Source organism: Cebus imitator, unplaced genomic scaffold, assembly GCF_001604975.1.
Source record: "Cebus imitator isolate Cc_AM_T3 unplaced genomic scaffold, Cebus_imitator-1.0 Scaffold23, whole genome shotgun sequence".
Classification (NCBI taxonomy): Eukaryota; Metazoa; Chordata; class Mammalia; order Primates; family Cebidae; genus Cebus; species Cebus imitator.
This window is the reverse complement of record NW_016107338.1, coordinates 4,733,368-4,751,023: the sequence shown is the minus strand read 5'-3', so window position 1 is coordinate 4,751,023 and position 17,656 is coordinate 4,733,368. Positions and strand designations below refer to the sequence as shown.

Below are 17,656 nucleotides of genomic sequence, written 5' to 3'. Positions count from 1 at the left end.
ATAGTAAACACTTCGCCCATATGATCCTGTTTAGTGTTTACGATGTCCATAAGGTCTGTACAGTCATCATTACCATTTCACACATGAGAAAACCGAGGTTTAGAGAGGTTAGCCAAGGTCAGTCTAAGTGGTGAAGCTAAGCCTCAAACCCAAGCCACTCTGACTCATGATCTACGCACAAAAGCAAAAATAATCTAAATATGCAAAAGAACATCAAATCAACCAGGCAAGGTCAGGTTATGCTGTGGTAACAAACAACCCCTGAATCTCAGTTACACAAACAATGAAGTTTTATTCTCGGCATATACTACATGTCTGATAGGGGTCAGCGGGGCTCTGCTTATGATGGTAGTTTTGGGAGCCAGGCTGGTGGAATCTCCTTCCTGACACCTGCTGCCACCATCAAGGCTGCGAGGAAGAGAATGCTAGATGATGTCTCGCTGGCCATGAAATGCTCCAGCCAGAAGTGACATGCATCTTTCTACTCATAGTCCATTGGTCAGAACTGGTCACATAGCCTCACTCTATGGAAAAAGACTTGAAGAATAATCCTCCCGTGTGCCCAGATGGAAAGCCAGATATGGGTGGACAATAAAAGCTTCTACTGAAAATGTGTAATTATAGCTTGCTTTGGCTTGAATAAACAAAAAAGTAGCCACTGAGAGAAAATAAAGAGATAAGACTTCAGGGGAAAGTTCAATTTTGAGCAATGTCTTGGATATACAGCATTCATCAACTAGAATTACTGTCAGACGTGATGTTTTAAGTATGCCTAAGAGGCAATGATAGCTCCTGCACTTTTCCTCCCTTTCCCATTCTCCCCATACTTTAGATGAAACATGCAGTGAGGTGGGTGGGGGATTACATTAGATTAAATGGAAAACAGAAATGGAGATTTGACATGCTCTACTGCCAGCTAAGTATTACATGAATATATTTGAAGGATAAAACTCTCTTTTTTCCATAGTTTATGGAATGTGAGAGAATTTGGAAGGCTGGGGAAAGACAGCAGCCCATGGAACATAGACCACTACAGCAGCAGAGCTCATATACTGCAGGGGCTGATTCAGAGTTTGAATCAAGAATATATGAGCTCCAACTAGTGCTTCTCAATGAGGGCTCTGTTGGCACTTTTGGTGGCACAGTGTTTCGTTGTGATGGACTATCGGATATTTTAGTGTTCCTCTTCCTTGCTTTCTAAATACCATTAGCCTTTCTAGTCATTGTGATGACCAATAAATAACAGCCTTTACACTTATTTCTAAGGGTGGTACCACCTTGGTTGATAACTCCTGACTTAAAGAAGGCAGAGCAGAGCAGGGCATGCCATTGACATTGATTTCTAGCACCCAAGAACCACATGTGAGCATTTGTCTGAAGAAAGAAATTGAGAGGCTTCCATGATAAGAGGTCCAGTGGAAATTGTAGACCTTGGGAATGAATATGCTAAACTAGTGATTCTCAACCAAGGGCCAGATCAGAACTTCAGAGGGCTGAGGCAGACATGTGTATTTTGGAAAAGGTTCCCAGGTGATTCTGATTCAGGTCCCTCCCTCAGTAAGTTATGAGACTGAACACGAAAACAAGAAGAGCTGCCCCATAATGATGGCTCATACTCATGGCCTTATGATGAGGAGACAGCTGAGGCAGCACACACCTTGGAGCTGGGCTACAGGCAGAGCTCTTATTTTAGATGGTGGCAGAAGCCACACACAATATGAAGGCAGAAGAGCAAAGGTCACTGAGAGGCCATGTTTTGCCCTTCAGTGTTGCCAGGTCCTGCTGTGTGTACATATACATTTAAGCCATGATGTTTACTGGCCAGGACACTGCTTTTCTCCCTTTCTTGTATGTCTCCCTACATGATGTGCCTCATGGGAATGCTTAACACAGGGCTTAAGAAGGCCAATTTCAGAATCAGGCATCTGCAGCTTCAAATATCAGCTCAATGCTTCACCAAGCATTGTGACTTCGGGAAAATTATTTAGCTTCTCTGAACTTCAGTATTGTTAATAAAATAGGCATTAAAATGTCTTCCTCACAAAAGTATTATAAAGATTAAAACCTTTAGTTAAGCATTTGGCACATGAGTGCTGAGATGATAGATGATGGTAATGGTGATGACAGTGGAGGTGGTGGTGATGATAAGGATGATAGTGGCTGTGGTGATGGTGATGGTGATAGTGATAATGATGATAGTGATGGTGGTAGTAATGATGACGGTGGAGGTGGAGGTGATGATAATAAGGATGATGGTGGTGGTAACGATGATGGTGGTGATTGTGGTGATGGTTGTGATGGTAATGGTGATGATGATGATAATGATGATGATGGCATTGGTCATTGTGGTGTTGTTGGTAGTAGTAATTACCCCTGGAGAAAAAGAATATGGTCCTCTAATAAAAGATACCTCTGTAGATTCTAAGCAGGACTACCTGACTAGGATAAGGAATATATGAATTCAATATTTATCAAACTGTACTAGACTTCAGAAATCACAAAATGCCTAAGACAAGTGCCAGTTCTCAAGGAGCTTATAGTTTTGTAGAAGAGATGGAGAAACAGTAAAATAATTTAATTTTGGTTGAGATGAGAGGGACTTAAGAGGCTTCACAGAGGAAGCCTCTATGATGATGGTGATGGTATCAGAAGGAAAGAGAAGTTGGTGTGGACGTGCTGAGTCTGAACATGTAAGGCATGTGCGTGGAGATGTTGAGAAGGCAGTTGGCTTGATACCCCGGAGCTGAAAATAAAAACTTGAGTGTTATAAGCAAGCCCAAGGTAGTAGTTGAGAATGCAGGTATGGATAATAAATAGTATCAAGATAATATCAGGATTTTAAAATGTCAAGAAGAGGTGGAGTTTGAAGAGGAAGATGGCCAAAGTCCAACCCAAAGGAATTGCCAACAGGAATTGATAATGACGATGATGGCATTGGTCATCGTGGTGTTGGTGGTAGTAGACTTTGGATCTGGAACTTGGAAGTTGATCAGGATTTTGTCAGGTGACAAAGTAAAGAAAAAGACAATATATAAGAAAGCAAAGTGACACATGCTGTTTGTGATATGAATGTGACAGGGAAATAATCTGGAGAGAGTTTGGATTTTATTCCATCAGGAATAGGTTAGAGATTAAAGGTTTCTAAGGACAAAAGTATCAAGCTTATTGTGTGTGTTTTAGAAATAGTTATCTATCATCTATGCTTGCAGTGGAAATGAAGGAAAAAAGGTTAAATGTGACTGGGGGCTCTTTTGTATTCAGAAGCAGTGGGATTGGATGAGCAGGATTGGATATTGCCTGAGTGAATGGGAGAGGAAAGGGTTGCAACAATAAGGAGCAGGCATCAGAAGGAAAGAGAAGTTGGTGTGGACGTGCTGAGTCTGAACATGTAAGGCATGTGCATGGAGATGTTGAGTAGGCAGTTGGCTTGATACCCCGGAGCTGAAAATAAAAACTTGAGTGTTATAAGCAAGCCCAAGGTAGTAGTTGAGAATGCAGGTATGGATAATAAATAGTATCAAGATAATATCAGGATTTTAAAATGTCAAGAAGTGGTGGAGTTTGAAGAGGAAGATGGCCAAAGTCCAACCCAAAGGAATTGCCAACAGGAATTGCCTGGGCAAGAGGAGAAACTCCACTAAACAGAGCTGAGAAGCAGCAGAACAGTTGGAGAACCAGCAAAAAATTGTATTAGTGAGACAAGGAGGGACAGAATTTCAATGGCGGGGAGGCAGTGATCATTCAAATGCTTTCCCCTGAAATCATCTCCTCCTCTCTTTGTGGTCTTGGCAAATGGTGGCACCACAAGTCCAGCTACTTAAGCCAGAGATCTGAGAGCAATCTCTTCTTCACACTCAAGCCTGATTACATCCACTGCCACATCCCTCCCAGGTTGACCTTGTTCTTTTCCTTGTCATTGTCTTAGCTCAGGCATTCACCATTTTCACCCAGTTCCACTGAAATATTCTCTAAATTGGTCTCTTTTCTTCCTTTCTTTGCCCCTCTCCCTACCTTGTATTCTTGACAATTAATTCTAAAATTGATCTTTTTAGAACACAGATCTAATCTTGACACCATCTTCCCTAACTCTCACCCATTACCCTTTAGACATTTCCAAAGGTCTTTCAAGATAAAGTATAAACTCTTTAGCAAAGCAATAAGCAAAGACCCTTGTTACTTAGGTCACTATGCATTTCTAAAACTTCATATCTTATCATATCCCACACATTTTTAATTTCTAAAAAACTGTTCTGCATAGTTCCCCAAACTAACCCATACCCTCTCTTGCCTTTAGCTGTAATGCCCTTCACCACTACACCCATGTTTACCTAGGTGATGCCTGCACACTTATCTTTTGAGACAATTACTAGTACATGGTCCCCTCCTATCACTAGTTATGGGCTCCCTGAAGTAAACAAACAAAAATAAATTTAAGAACAACCACTTTTCTATGTTATGTCTTCATTCAAAATTCCTTCCTTATTCAGAATCCCCTAACCCCATAACAACTCATGTCACATGACAAGCAGTGGAGTGGTCCATTTTCAAGAGATGGAGAGGAAAAACCCTTAGTATTTGTCCTATGGGGTTTCATCCAGTGACCTGACCTCTTTTTCCCCTGATATTTAGTGGTATGCAGCCCTATTAATACATACCTGTAGGGACCTCCTGGAAGATGGCTTTCCCAACATCTTGATTGCAAAAGGATTAGGATGAGAATCATAGCCTACCATCACTCTTTACATGAAAAATAATGCAGATTCCAGGTATATAGAAATTACATAGCAAGTAAGAATTCTATAGCAAATAAAAGTGAAGAATCTTAACTGTAACTGTACACCAGTCACAATAATAAGCAATATAAGGTAAAAGGAAACTTTTAGATGCTATTAGACAACACTAAGCATAAATGTTAAAGCTCGTTGTGAACAGGCGACCAGACATCCTGATTTGCCCAGGACAGGCCTGGTCTATGCTTGTTGCCTCAGCATAACTATGAATGTCGTCTTCTTTTACTCTCATAAGTGTCTCAGTTTGGATTTTAAATTATATGGTCATCCTGATTATTAACTGTTGTAAAAGATAGTATCAAAAGGGGAGGGGTTTGAAGGTAAAACAGGTAAAGCAACTTATATACTTTGTTCCATTACAATGGGCAGCCAATTCAGCACTCCTGCTTCCATTTAAGTGCTCTAATTTTAAGGCTTTTCTGGCATCCTCAAATTCCCGTAGCAATTAATGGAAGTTCTTTAATACTTCTCACTGTCTTAGCACCTAACGCTTTGAACTGTAATTGTACATTTCCTGACCCTTCCATGGGGAGGCAGTGTTGCATAATGGTTAAGAGCATAGGGTTAAACCCAGAAAGACTTGATGAGCATAGTGTTTGGACAAACATGGACTTCAACATGGACTCTAAGTCTAGACCACCTGGGTTCAAATCTCAGTCCTACCACATACTAGCTGTATGTCCTTATGTAAGCTACTTAACCTCTCTATGAATTCAGTTTCCTCATCTGGAAAAAGGGAAATAAAAATAGTATGTGTCACATAAGGTTGTTGTTCTCAGAACAGTGTTGGCCATAATGGAAGTGCTAGCCGTTACTATTAAATGGCAATGAATGTAAAGTGCCCAGCACAATGCCTGCTGCTTAGTAAGTACTCAGTAAATGTTAAGTGTCATTATTCATCTTTATATAGACTCCAAAGGACCAACCAGGCACTCAAACACTGGTTTGCTGATTGATAAATGACATATTATAAGTAGGTCCAGCAATATGAGAACTGAAAAAAAGCCATATGCTTTAGCAGAAGTAAGGACATCAGTGACTTTGGAAGTGCTGTCTTGGGACATCATAAGAGCAGAAACTAAAAATTAATGAGCTGAGGGGCTTAATGGGAGATGAGAAAGCAAGTTTATAACTTCAGAAAAAGACCTGGAGCACAGACAGTTAGGTTCTCCCTCCCTCCTTCCCCGCCCCTCTTATCATCTAAAACTGTCCATGTCCCAAAAGAAAAAGTATAAAGAAAGTGTCTAGGAGAAGCTGCATCAGGTCCAGAGACTAAGGGTGTTGACACTGATATGCAACACATGCGTTAGAAATGCACTAGAAATAAAGCAGATGGACTGAGTATGAAGGAGGTCAAGCCAGGGTCTACTTTCAACTCTTTGGCCAATTTGAAAAAAAAAAAAAAAAAAAAAATGCAGAGAAAGATCTGTGAGGAGCCCCTTGCATAATCCCAGATCTAGAAGTGAGTTTTCAGTCGAGTGGGACCTGAGAGGGATGAGGATCATACCCCGGAGCCCTGTTGCCATTGGGCATCAGCATCATGCAGAGGCAGCTTCTCTGCAGGGGTCAAAGGAGAAACCAAGCCACAAGAGATGCCTATGAAAACCTGGCACCTCCGTCACTGTGATCCTGCCCAGCACTGCTGAGTCCTCCCGCTAGATCACGAGCCTCCAGGGAAATGACAGAGTTTTGTGTTTAATTATGTGGATATCTAGAGATCAAGAATGAGGCCAGGTACGGCACAATGCGAATCTGAGGTAGAGGACAGGCCATAAACAACCTCCACGTATGGCAAGCTGGAATGATGTAACCCTTTCCAAAACAAGCGAACAAACCTTGCAAAGATGAAATTCCTTTGTGGAAATGACTGGGGTCGATTCCATTCCCCACTCTCCCCTAACTGATGGAACAAAAACATGAGCTTACTTAAGCCATCAAGACCAACTCCCTTTCACCAGATTAATTCATTAGAAAAGTTTGTAGGTGTGAGATGATGCAAATGTGTGTAGAAAATTATCTCAAATATGAATCAAAGTTTTAAAATATATATAATAGTTATTACACAAAAGGAGTGGAAATAACCATTTGCTCAATTTAAGCAAATATATGTCTAAATAGTATTTTCAATAAATTTTGAAATAATATGGCATCAACAGATAAAAGCAGTCTGTCATGAGCAAGGAACAAGCTGAAAATAAGAAGCTCTGGGTGGAAAAATACACTATTTCTAAATAGTAATTCAAATCCATGGGAAACAATGACCACCACATTGAATATTGCAAAAAAGTAGATTCAGTTCATCAGAGGACAGTTTGAGAAAATTCCTCAGAACTTAAGCTGAAAGGAAACAGAGGTTAAAATTATGAGAAAAGAGGCCAGATGTGGTGGCTCACACCTATAATCCCAGCACTTTGGAAGGCTGAGGTGGGCAGATCACCTGAGGTCAGGAGTTCGAGACAAGCCTGGGCAACATGTTGAGACCCCTCCTTCTCCACTAAAAGTACAAAGATAATTAGCTGGGTGTGGTGGCGCATGCCTGCAGTCCCACTTACTTGGGAGGCTGATATACAAGAATTGTTTGAACTCAGGAGGTGGAAGTTACAGTGAGCCAAGATCACACCAGTGCACTTCAGCCTGGGCAACAGAGCAAGACTCTGCCTCAAATAAAATAAAATAATGAGAAAACAGAAAAGTAATCCAAAGACTAGGTCCAGGATATCTAATATATATACACACAATAAGAATCCTGGGCACAGAGAACACCTATAAGAGATACAAGAAAAAATAATAATAAAAGAAGATCATTTTCCTGAACTGCAGAAAGATTGGAATCTTTAGATTTGAAAGATTTAGGTAAAATACTCAGCCTAATTCGTTTTTTAAAATGGTCTACGACTTGCACAGTCTTAGATAATTTCTTAAAATATAAGAATAGAAAAGTCTACATTCTTCCAACAAAGAAAAAAAAAACAGGCTCCCCTCAACAAAAAAAAGTGAGATTCAGATTGGCATTAGTTTTTTTACTCTACAGCATTAAATGTTCAAAAAAAGCTCAGTAATTATAGGGTCTTGAGTGAAATGTGATTTTAAAATTCCTTAGCCGGTCTTTAAAATGATACACATTTTAAAACTGTATTACTTACTTACTGAAAAAAATTACTTGAAAATATTGACATCAAAATGGAAAATATATATGAAAACATGTATAAGAAAAAGACATGGCATAAAAGAAACAGAAATAATGGTTCTAGAAAGGTTAAGAAGTCATAATAAGGCCATCAATGAGACTTTATCAAAATATAAAACTGACAGAATGGATTATCAGCAGAGAAAATGAAAAATGTAAAATTTTAATGCAAGGTAGCAAAAATCACTCATATTACATTTACATATAAAGAAGATGCAGTTTATTCTTAGCTCCCAGATTCCTCTCTTCTTCCTTCCAGGTCCACCTCCTGGGTAGCAGGAGGGAGATAAGTGCATAAATTTTGAATCCAAGTTGTGATAATAGTCCATTGTGCTGATTTTTTAAAATTCCTTTAGGTAAAATGCTCAGTCTTTCAAATGTTGCCTTTGCCTCACCAATAGAATCTGGGTATTTGCAGGAGATGGATTTGTCTCTGTGAAGGAGTCCTTCGATTTTGGACCAGTTGGTTTAGTGGAAAGTTGAAAGTTCTGTCACATCTTCAAGGAACAGAAAATTTCAATACTAGTGTTAAACGGATACAGAGAGCAGGAAAAAAATAGTTTTCAATTCACTTTTTGAAGCTAGCATATATCTAATATTCATATCTACCAAAGATGACAACTTCATACGCAAAACTTCCCAACTTCTGAATAAAAACTTTAAATTTTAAATTAAATACATTTTGTTAAAAAAAAAAAAAATACCTAACAGTGTAGTAAAAGGGTAATATCCTAAGACCAAGTAAAATTTATCCTAGGAATGCAACAGGGCTTCAACATTTGGGAAATGCTTAAGATAACTCCAATTTCTTTTGACTGCTGAAGATGAAAACCATATCTTAGCAGAATCTGAAAGACATATCTGAATAAGCGTTCAAGGATATAGGGGATATGAATCATAATTAATGAGGTTGATTTAATAAATATATTTTGAAACCTATACCTTAAAGAGAATAAGCTATCCTTTCAAATGCCCATGAAATATTTATTAAGTCACAAAGAAAGCCTCCATATATCTCCTAAGGCACATTTTTTCCAGTCCATATTATCAGCAATAAAAACCAGGAAATGAATAGCAAAGTCCACCAAAACTTCAGCTATCAGGAAAAAAAATACAGATTTATATATTATCTTGTCATGAGAAAGACGTGATAATGAATATAGAAATTAAAAACAAGACTGAAAGAAATTGATTTTCTGGGACATAGATAGGCAAACTATGGCCTGCAGCCTGTTTTTGTAAATAAAATTTTATTGTAGTACAGCCATGCTCATTTTATTCATATACTGTCAATAGCTGCTTTTGTGCTACAAAAAGCAGAGTTGAGTAGTTGCCACGGAGACCACATGGCCCCCAGAGCCTAAAATATTTGCTGTCTGACCCTTCACAGAAAAAGCTTGCCCACCCCTGGGCTAGGAAAACATTTGCAACCAAATATAAAGTGGGCCAAGAATATTGATAACAGGGTCAGCTTCATGGGCGTGAGACCTGTGTAGGCAGTCACCCAGGGCCTCTCATTTCGAAGGGCCTGGCCCTTGATCTTATGCTCTGTTCTTGCCATCTTGAATTTTGTAAGTTTTGAATGAGAGACCCTGCATTTTCATTTTACCCTAGGTTCTGCAAATTATGTAGCTTGTCCTAATTGATACAAAGAAAAATGAACTATAAATGTGAAAAATTATGGCTTATAGTTAAATACATCTAAATTAAAACGATAATGAAATCAGTTGGTCCTTCCTCTGCCCACCCTCACTGCACAGTCTAATTACTTTGATGTGGGAACAGCCTCTAGGGTAATTGGCTCCTGGAGAGCCAAACATGAACCCCTCATTCTTAGCATCTGTCCATCTCTCATTCCTTTTCCTAATCCTCAGATAGCAAAGAGCTTTCTATCCCTCTGCTCTATTGCCTACCCTAAGGCATGGATTTCTTCACCAAATGGCACAAGAGGAAATTAGGTCCTCTCTCTATTGTGACCTTAATCTTCCAAGTTTGGTTCTTTAGCTGCGAAAGGAATGTAGAAAATCTCTCTTTGACAAAGTCTTGCTTCCAAACCAGTTGTCTTGCTGCAAAAATCATATTTTGAATTTAAAATGTTTACTTTCTCCCCCACTTCTGCATCACTGCTGGAAATAGAGAATTCCCCACTGCTCCAGTGTGGCCCCTGCCAGATGGATGTCTCACATGGCCCAGGGTGTGCTGGGTCACTTTCCATGTAAATACCAAACAGAAAATCACAATAAAAAATTCAAAATATTATCCCCATTATGTGTGTAAAGATATTATTAAAAATATTCATCGTAATTCTTTTATAATAGTGAAAAAGTGGAAGCAACCGAATGTACAAAAAGGAATTATACCTGTTATAAAGTTATAATTATACAAGTTATAAAGTGGAGAAAATGCACATGTTACTTACAAGTGATGCTGGGAAGGATTAGTGAATGAAATAAACATGTTCAAAATCATAATGACATTAGGTAAAAAGAGCAGAAATCATATCTGTAAATATGCAAGGTGAAGACGCTCAGGGAAACATCTGAAAGTAGTCACTGCAGTGGGGCAATGGTTATATCTGAGTTGTGGGATGATGGGTGATATTTATTTTCTTCCTTTTGTTTGTCTTTCCCTCCTCTTCACCCACCCCTCCCTCAAAATGTCTAACAACAGACCTGCTGCTTTTGTGATACAGTATTTGTAAATCCTCTCCATTGGTGCCCTCATTCTGAGTCATTTCCTCCCCAGTGACATCGTCCACAGCCACCCTCACTAGACGATGTTGACCCATTCCCTTTTGATCTTTCTGGGGAATGCAAAGTGGCTACTGTGCTTCATCTCTGTGAATCTGGCGAGTGTGAGAAATGGAGCCACAGCTGTGCATTTCAATTATGGGAAATACCTTTTGGGTTACTAACCCATTGTCTGTATTCTTAGCAACAGCAATTTTGTGTTGAATCTGCACCAAAAGTACCAATAGTTGATATTAGAAAATGTTTTTAGAGTTCTCCTGGTATGTATATGGTGTGTGTGTGTGTGTGTGTGTGTGTGTGTGCGCGCGCGCGTGCGCGCATGTGCCTGTTGAAAAAAGGCAGAGTGGAGTTGAAAAGAGTACATATTTTGCTGTAATCTCTTTTTGATCATTATCTACAGAAAAGTACGTTTTACATCTTGACACAGTACATATTACAATACTTACATGTAACTGAACAAATGTTACACATATTCTTTTTGTTACTGTATGCAGTATATTCTGGTATTTCTATTCTATTCTATTTTTTAATGTTGGCAATATCCCATGAAATTGCTTCCTCAAATCACTAGTAAGTTGCATTCTGTGGCTTAAAAATTATTGTTTCCGTAGGCATCAGTTACATATACTAATGGGACATTCCATTACAAGTCAGCCGACTGGCACTGGGCATCATGTACTGGAGTCTCTATGACAGACAGGAGCAGGGTGGGTGGCCCCAACTGAAAGTCCAGTGCTCAGTGACTTGGTTTGGGTCTGTATTGGTGTCTAACGAAGTTGGAGTGAAGGCAAGAGTCAAGGTCAAGCTTTGTGAGCAAAAGGGAGGCGTGGCTGTGACTCAAATCAGTAATAGGAGGACAAGGCCCAAAGGCCTGGGCCAGGTTTAAGACTCCAGGCAGCCAGAGGACAGGGGGGCAAGGCTAGGAGAAAGGAGAGGAAGACATTGCCCTCAGATTATTGTTCAGTTACTTCCAAGGGTCTAATATGTAAAGAGCAGAAGCAAAATAAGAACTCCAAATCTCATTTTAACTTGTTTTCTGAAGTGCAATATTTTTCCTGGAAGAAGCTGGGGAGGGAGCACAACAGCAAATGAACACAGGGTCTTTGACAGCAGAACTAAGTGTGGGTCCCAATTACATGCACCTGAAGCTGCTGAACGTATCTGTATCCTTTCAGGATTGGCTGGGGACCCAAGTGGGTCACTGAGGACATCAGTGACTTCAACCTGGTGGGGCTAAGGAAAAGTAGAAATTGACAGTTTTATCATTTCCATCCTTAGAACTGCTCTGCCCTTCCAGGATTAAAAGACTCCTCGGTGATGGTTTCAACTGCAAACTTTCTTTTTCCCTTTTATTCTATTCTAATCTATGTGCAAAAGAAGGGAGGATAATTTAAACTCAATTTGGCCAACTTGATTCTTTCTGACTCTGGTTGTATGTGTGGCTAATGGAAAGAGCCTGTGTTTTCTAAGGAGCTTAACCACAGGGAGGTTTGGAAACTTGCATAAACAGAAAAGAATGCACTTCAGAGAACAAGTCAGAATGAGATCTGGAGTTCTTATTTTGCTTCTACTCTTTGCATATTAGACCGTTGGAAGTAACTGAACAAAAATCTGAGGGGAATGCCAGGTTGCATGCAGAATCCTGCACTGGGAACACCCAGTGAGTGCAATGTCACAAAAATGTCTTGACTTCTTATCATGTTCCAAACACAAGAGAGAGCGCAGAAAAACAAAATAAGCAAGACACTCTGGAACTGCTTTCAGAAGCAACCTTCTGAGTCTAGTAGTGAAGACTAGTGGCTTTCCCTCCCCATGGTCTGGTGAGCCTTCTCCAACGCCAAGTCAGATGATAGTATGGGAGGGCATTGACTCTGGTTTTGAGTGGCCCCAAGTGTATTGAAACAATCTTCAAGCACAGAACTCTGTAAGACTGCCTTCAAGCAGAATTCCTAGGAGGTTACTTGAATTCCAAATTCTGCTGAGATTTGTGCAGTGAAACAGAGGCACAAAATCCCAAGAAGGGGCCTGGACCTGTGTACCATTCTGAGTCTAAGCTGGTCTGTGATAGCCTTCAGGGGCTAGAACTGCATTTTAGTTAGGATTTAGGGGAGTCAAAATTAAGGGCCTTTACATCCACTGATTTCTAGGATATGGCACTGCAACTCTGATTACAGTTTGCCCAGCAGTTACATGTTAAAGACAATTCTAAAAAAAAAAAAAACTACAGCAGTGTACAGTGGAACATTTTCTAGTACTATTTAGGCTTAGAAGTTTTTTATTTCTACCTTGCATCTTTGGTAATAATGGCTGGGTGGGCCATACTGTCTAAAGATGGTGTCAGGATTCCATAGCCAGAGTTTAAGGTCATTAACTCACAAAGATACTGACATGATAAATGGCATGTTCTACACATTGTAGAGTGGAAAGAAACTGGGATTGGATCCACTCTCTGCCATTATCCCTAGCCGATACCTGGTCGTGACCGGGAGTCCACTGAGGTCTTCAGGATTGAGAGGAAGCCAAGGGCCTGAACTACCCTGAGTCAATTATTCTGGCAGTAGCCACTAGGGCAGTTTCCAAACCAGAAAATCAGTCACAAGGCCAAGTGCAGGTGGAACATGCATGTTTCAACATAAAGTCCAAACTGAGTAATATACCCAGCAAATTTATCCCTATGAGAGAAGGGGGTAGGGTGGGGGTCTGGTTGAGGTCCCAGTGGTCAGGGATAGAAAGTCAGCTGGAATCAATGGGTGGTGGTGAGACAGGGGAGAGGACTGTGGCATCAGGCAGGTAAGCCTCCTGCCACTGGGGACTTGGGTTAAAGAAATATAAGCAGCAGCCCCTAACACGCTCACTGCCATGCTGAAACCATAAGCAGCGGACATAGGGCTCTTTCTTTTTCCAAGGAGTGGTTTGGTCTTCGGATAGGACAATGCATGCATGTGTGGGTTAAGAAGGTTCAGAAATAAAGAGTAAAAGGAGTCCAAACTGCAGATCGAGATAACCCTTTACTCCCTTTTTCCTTTGGTAGCTGAGGCTCCTTGGAATCCCAGGGTAACCCAGAGAAGACAAACCCAGCTTGGTTCCTAGAATCTTAGAAGGTTGTTTTTACCTTTGATGCTTGACGAAGCAGGCTTTGTACATCTTGAGTGTGGCTCAAAGGGTGTATAATTTGGGCAAGGCTTAAATAATTGTGTAAAGAATGATCACTTTTATATATGAAGTGACAAACCCCAGCAGTGACAGGTTGGGAGGAGCAAGCCTGTCAATGCCTCCTTGCCTCCAGTTTTGTCTAGAGATCTCATTTTATTGTCTTCTTCAGAAAATTCAGCTTTGGCCCATTAGCAAGACAGTTTTTGAAGGATGTAAACTTTTCTCAACACCCAAGGATATATTTTGAATCTTCCCCTATATCTAGCATCAACAAATCAGGTCAACATCAAAATTATATAAATTTTACATCAGTCAGATAGAAGTATAGTGAAAATGACATGTTTTAAGATAGTTGAAAGTGTGAATTATCATTGAGTGACTCTCTTTAATAAGTAAAGGAATACAGAGTGACTCTCTTTAATAAGTAAAGGAATACAAACTAATTTGTGGCTGTGAAATAGGGCCACTCCTTGAGAATAAGGAAATAGTAACCCAAAAAGGAATTACATCAAACCCTTGCTCCTTAACAGGGAGTCAATAATAGTTTCCCAATTCTAGTTGAAGTTTCTATTTCACTAACACATTGCTTCTCCTCCCAGTATAATTTCCTTATTTTATTTAATTTTTTTATTTCTGTGAGTACATAGTGGGTGTATATATTTATAAGGTACATGAGATGTTTTGATACAGGCATGCAATGTGAAATAAGCACATCACATAAAATTGGGTATCCGTCCCCTCAAGCATTTACCCTTTGTGTAACAAACAATCCGATTATACTTTTTAAGTTATGCTTATATGTACAATTAAGTTATTATTTATTATTATTGACTATGGTCACCTTCTTGTGCTACCAGATAATAGGTCTTATTCATTCTTTCTAATTGTGCTTGTACCCATTAACCATACTCCCAATATAAATTCCTCCTGGCATAAATTCTTTACTAATGAGGGGATTAGACATGGGATAGAGAAGGTTTGGAGATTCCTCTCTAATCAGTAGACATCTTACGCTACCCCTCAGTAACCCAAATTTCAAAGATGAATTTTCCTGGTTGTATGAACCAAAACACAGCATTGCATTTCAGAAGTGGCCACTAATGGCCAGTCTTCAAGGAAATCTCTTGATTCTCATAAAGACTGGGATTAGCTTATAGCCAGTCATGTGGTGTATCTTCTGAGGCACCTGAACAGCATTGGCCATCTCTGCCAGATCACCACCCAGGACCCCCAGGGCCAGAGGATCTACCCCATGGCTGAAGGATAGCAGCCTGGACCAGTCTATGTGACTTGAAGTACACAAGTGAATCCTGTCCAGGAGGTTGGCCAGGTCTTTATGAAAGATTTCTAAAGCTTTAAGCCCAGGGCTAGGATATGCAATTTTGGTGAGCTCATGGGAGACTCTAGCTGCCATTCAGCTCGGAGATCTATTAATGATCATGCGGGCCCAGTCACCAAGGAGCTGGCTATGCCCTAAAATCAGTGACCCATCTGGGAAGGCTTCTTAGTTCACATAAGTCACAGGAATTGGAGAGAGCCATCTGAGTCCCAGACCCAGGATGTTTATCCAAGCCAAGGTGGAATAGGTGAGGCCCAGCTGGCAAAAGATCCAGAGAGGTTTCCATGAGCAGTAGAGGCTTTTCCTCTTCATGCTTTTCTTTTTTCATTCAATAAACAGATAGTGCTTGGAGGGCAAATTTCTTTTAGACCGATTGCCACTAGTATCAAGGGATGCTGGCAGAGAGGTAGACACAGTGGTCCTGAGAGCATAAGGCAGGGGCAGTGAGTCCTATCTGTGTTGGTCAAAAGCAACAGGGAGAGACCGAGCTGAGTCTTGAATGAAGAGTTAGTTGCCACTGTCGACAATGAGTATCCCAAGCAGAGGGAGTATGTATAAAGGCTGAGCAAGCAGAATTGACAAAGGGGTGCTTTAGACAGGAGGTGACCCTAGTATGCCTCTTCCAGATTCCTTCCCAATCTCCCCAGCTCCTTACTTCTCTGTAGGCTCCATGGTGCTGCACCATGAAACTGCTTGCTCTTCCCCAATTTCTGTGTTTTACACCAAGAATGGTCTTTCTCCCCTTGTCTTCCTTACAAGTTTCTACCTGCCCTTCAACCAACCCCCTTCACAGCCTGCACAGGCACAAAGAATCGTTCCCTTTTCTTTTCTCCAAATGCACAGTCCTCAACTGCAGCACTTTCATAACAGGTTACATGTTAATTCTTCTGTCTTCCTCACTCGACTCTGAGCTTTTGGGGGTAAAGCACCATTTGTTAGCCATCTCTGCCCTTTAGGCAGCTAGAATAGTGTAGGGTGATGTTATTTTTTATAGTTAATAAGAAACATGAAATCCCCAGTATAATCTTCCTACCTCTGGTTATGCCAAATATCATCTCAAATCAGCCAAAGTGGGGTTCAAGATGAGCACACAAAAATATAATTATAATGAATATTTCTTGTATGAGGAGAAGGACCCAGAATTGAATCCCACTGACGCTTCTGTTATATCATGTATTATGTACATACGGTCATTATGGCTGGTAGAGCAAGCTCTCTTACCTTGTTCTTCCTTTTCAGAGTTGCTTTGACTACTTTTAGACCTTTAATCTTTATCTTATTTTTAAAATCAGTTTTTATGTTTCACAAAAAATCCTCTCAGATTTTTTCCTAGAATTAAGTTTTAGATTAATTTGAGGAAAGTGAGACACCCTTTTGACACAGAGTAGTGGCATGACCATAACATATTTTACTACTTTTGTTCAGGTCAGAGAGATGTATTATTTCTGGATATGGGATAAAGAAAAATAAATTGTCCTCCTAGAAATGGAATACACCCAATTAAAATGAGAATTCTTGTGACCTTCTTTCCATGAAAAGAAAGGCAAAAAGTCCTCTTAAATATCTATAAAATAGTTTGAAACAAAGAAAAAACAGCAACAAATAACTCTCTGGATGTTAAAATTGTAAGTGAGTAAACAAAAAATAAAAATCATCATAAATCAGTGGAAAATATTTGCAGTACAAAATGTCAGAGCAGAAAGAACAAACTCTAACCTCAACAGTTATTAGAATGGCAAGCAGAAATGCAGAGCTCTCCTGAAATGGATCCTTAAGTGAAAGGGAGGAGGCACCACAGCTACTGAAGAGTGGGTTCAAATAGAAAAAGACTAATAGGAGCCATTGCAACAAACTGAATATGAGCACTATGAATATAAGCTGATTGAAGCTGTAGGAAATGGTACCTGTGAAGCAGAAGTCAAACTTGGGAAATAAAGAAGCCCGTTTCCAAATCTTAAAATCCTATGATTCCATATGTCCTAGGGAAACAGTTTCCCTCTTGTCGCTAAAAGGATTCCTTTTTCGTATAATGCAAAGCTGTGTCATTTTTCTTCTTTCGTTTATTAATATGACTAAATTAGATTTCCTTAAATGTTCAACTATCACTACCTTCCTGAAATAAACTTCATTAATAAATTATTATTCTTTTGGATTCCTGCTGGATTCATTTCATTAATATGCTTTACAGATTTTGCATCTATATTTACAAATGAAGTTGGACTCTTTGGGGAGGGGTTGTGTTTATCATTGCGTGTGTTAATTTCATTTAAATGAATTGGAATAGTTTTTCTTTCCTAATCAGAGAAAAATTGAATAGCAGAAAAATAGCTGTTTCTCAAAGATGTGAAACTTACTTGTGAATCTCTTTAGGCCCAGGGTTTGTTGTTGCTGTTGTTTTTCAGGGCTTGGGTGTGTGGATTTGGGGGAGGGTGGCATG

At 39.8% G+C, this 17,656-nt stretch overlaps 1 protein-coding gene across 3 annotated transcripts in view; it reads left to right on the top strand.

The window, feature by feature from the left end:
- ANTXR1 (ANTXR cell adhesion molecule 1) overlaps nucleotides 1–17,656 on the top strand; it is a 270,413-nt gene that overhangs the window by 7,997 nt on the left and 244,760 nt on the right. The window lies entirely within an intron of this gene.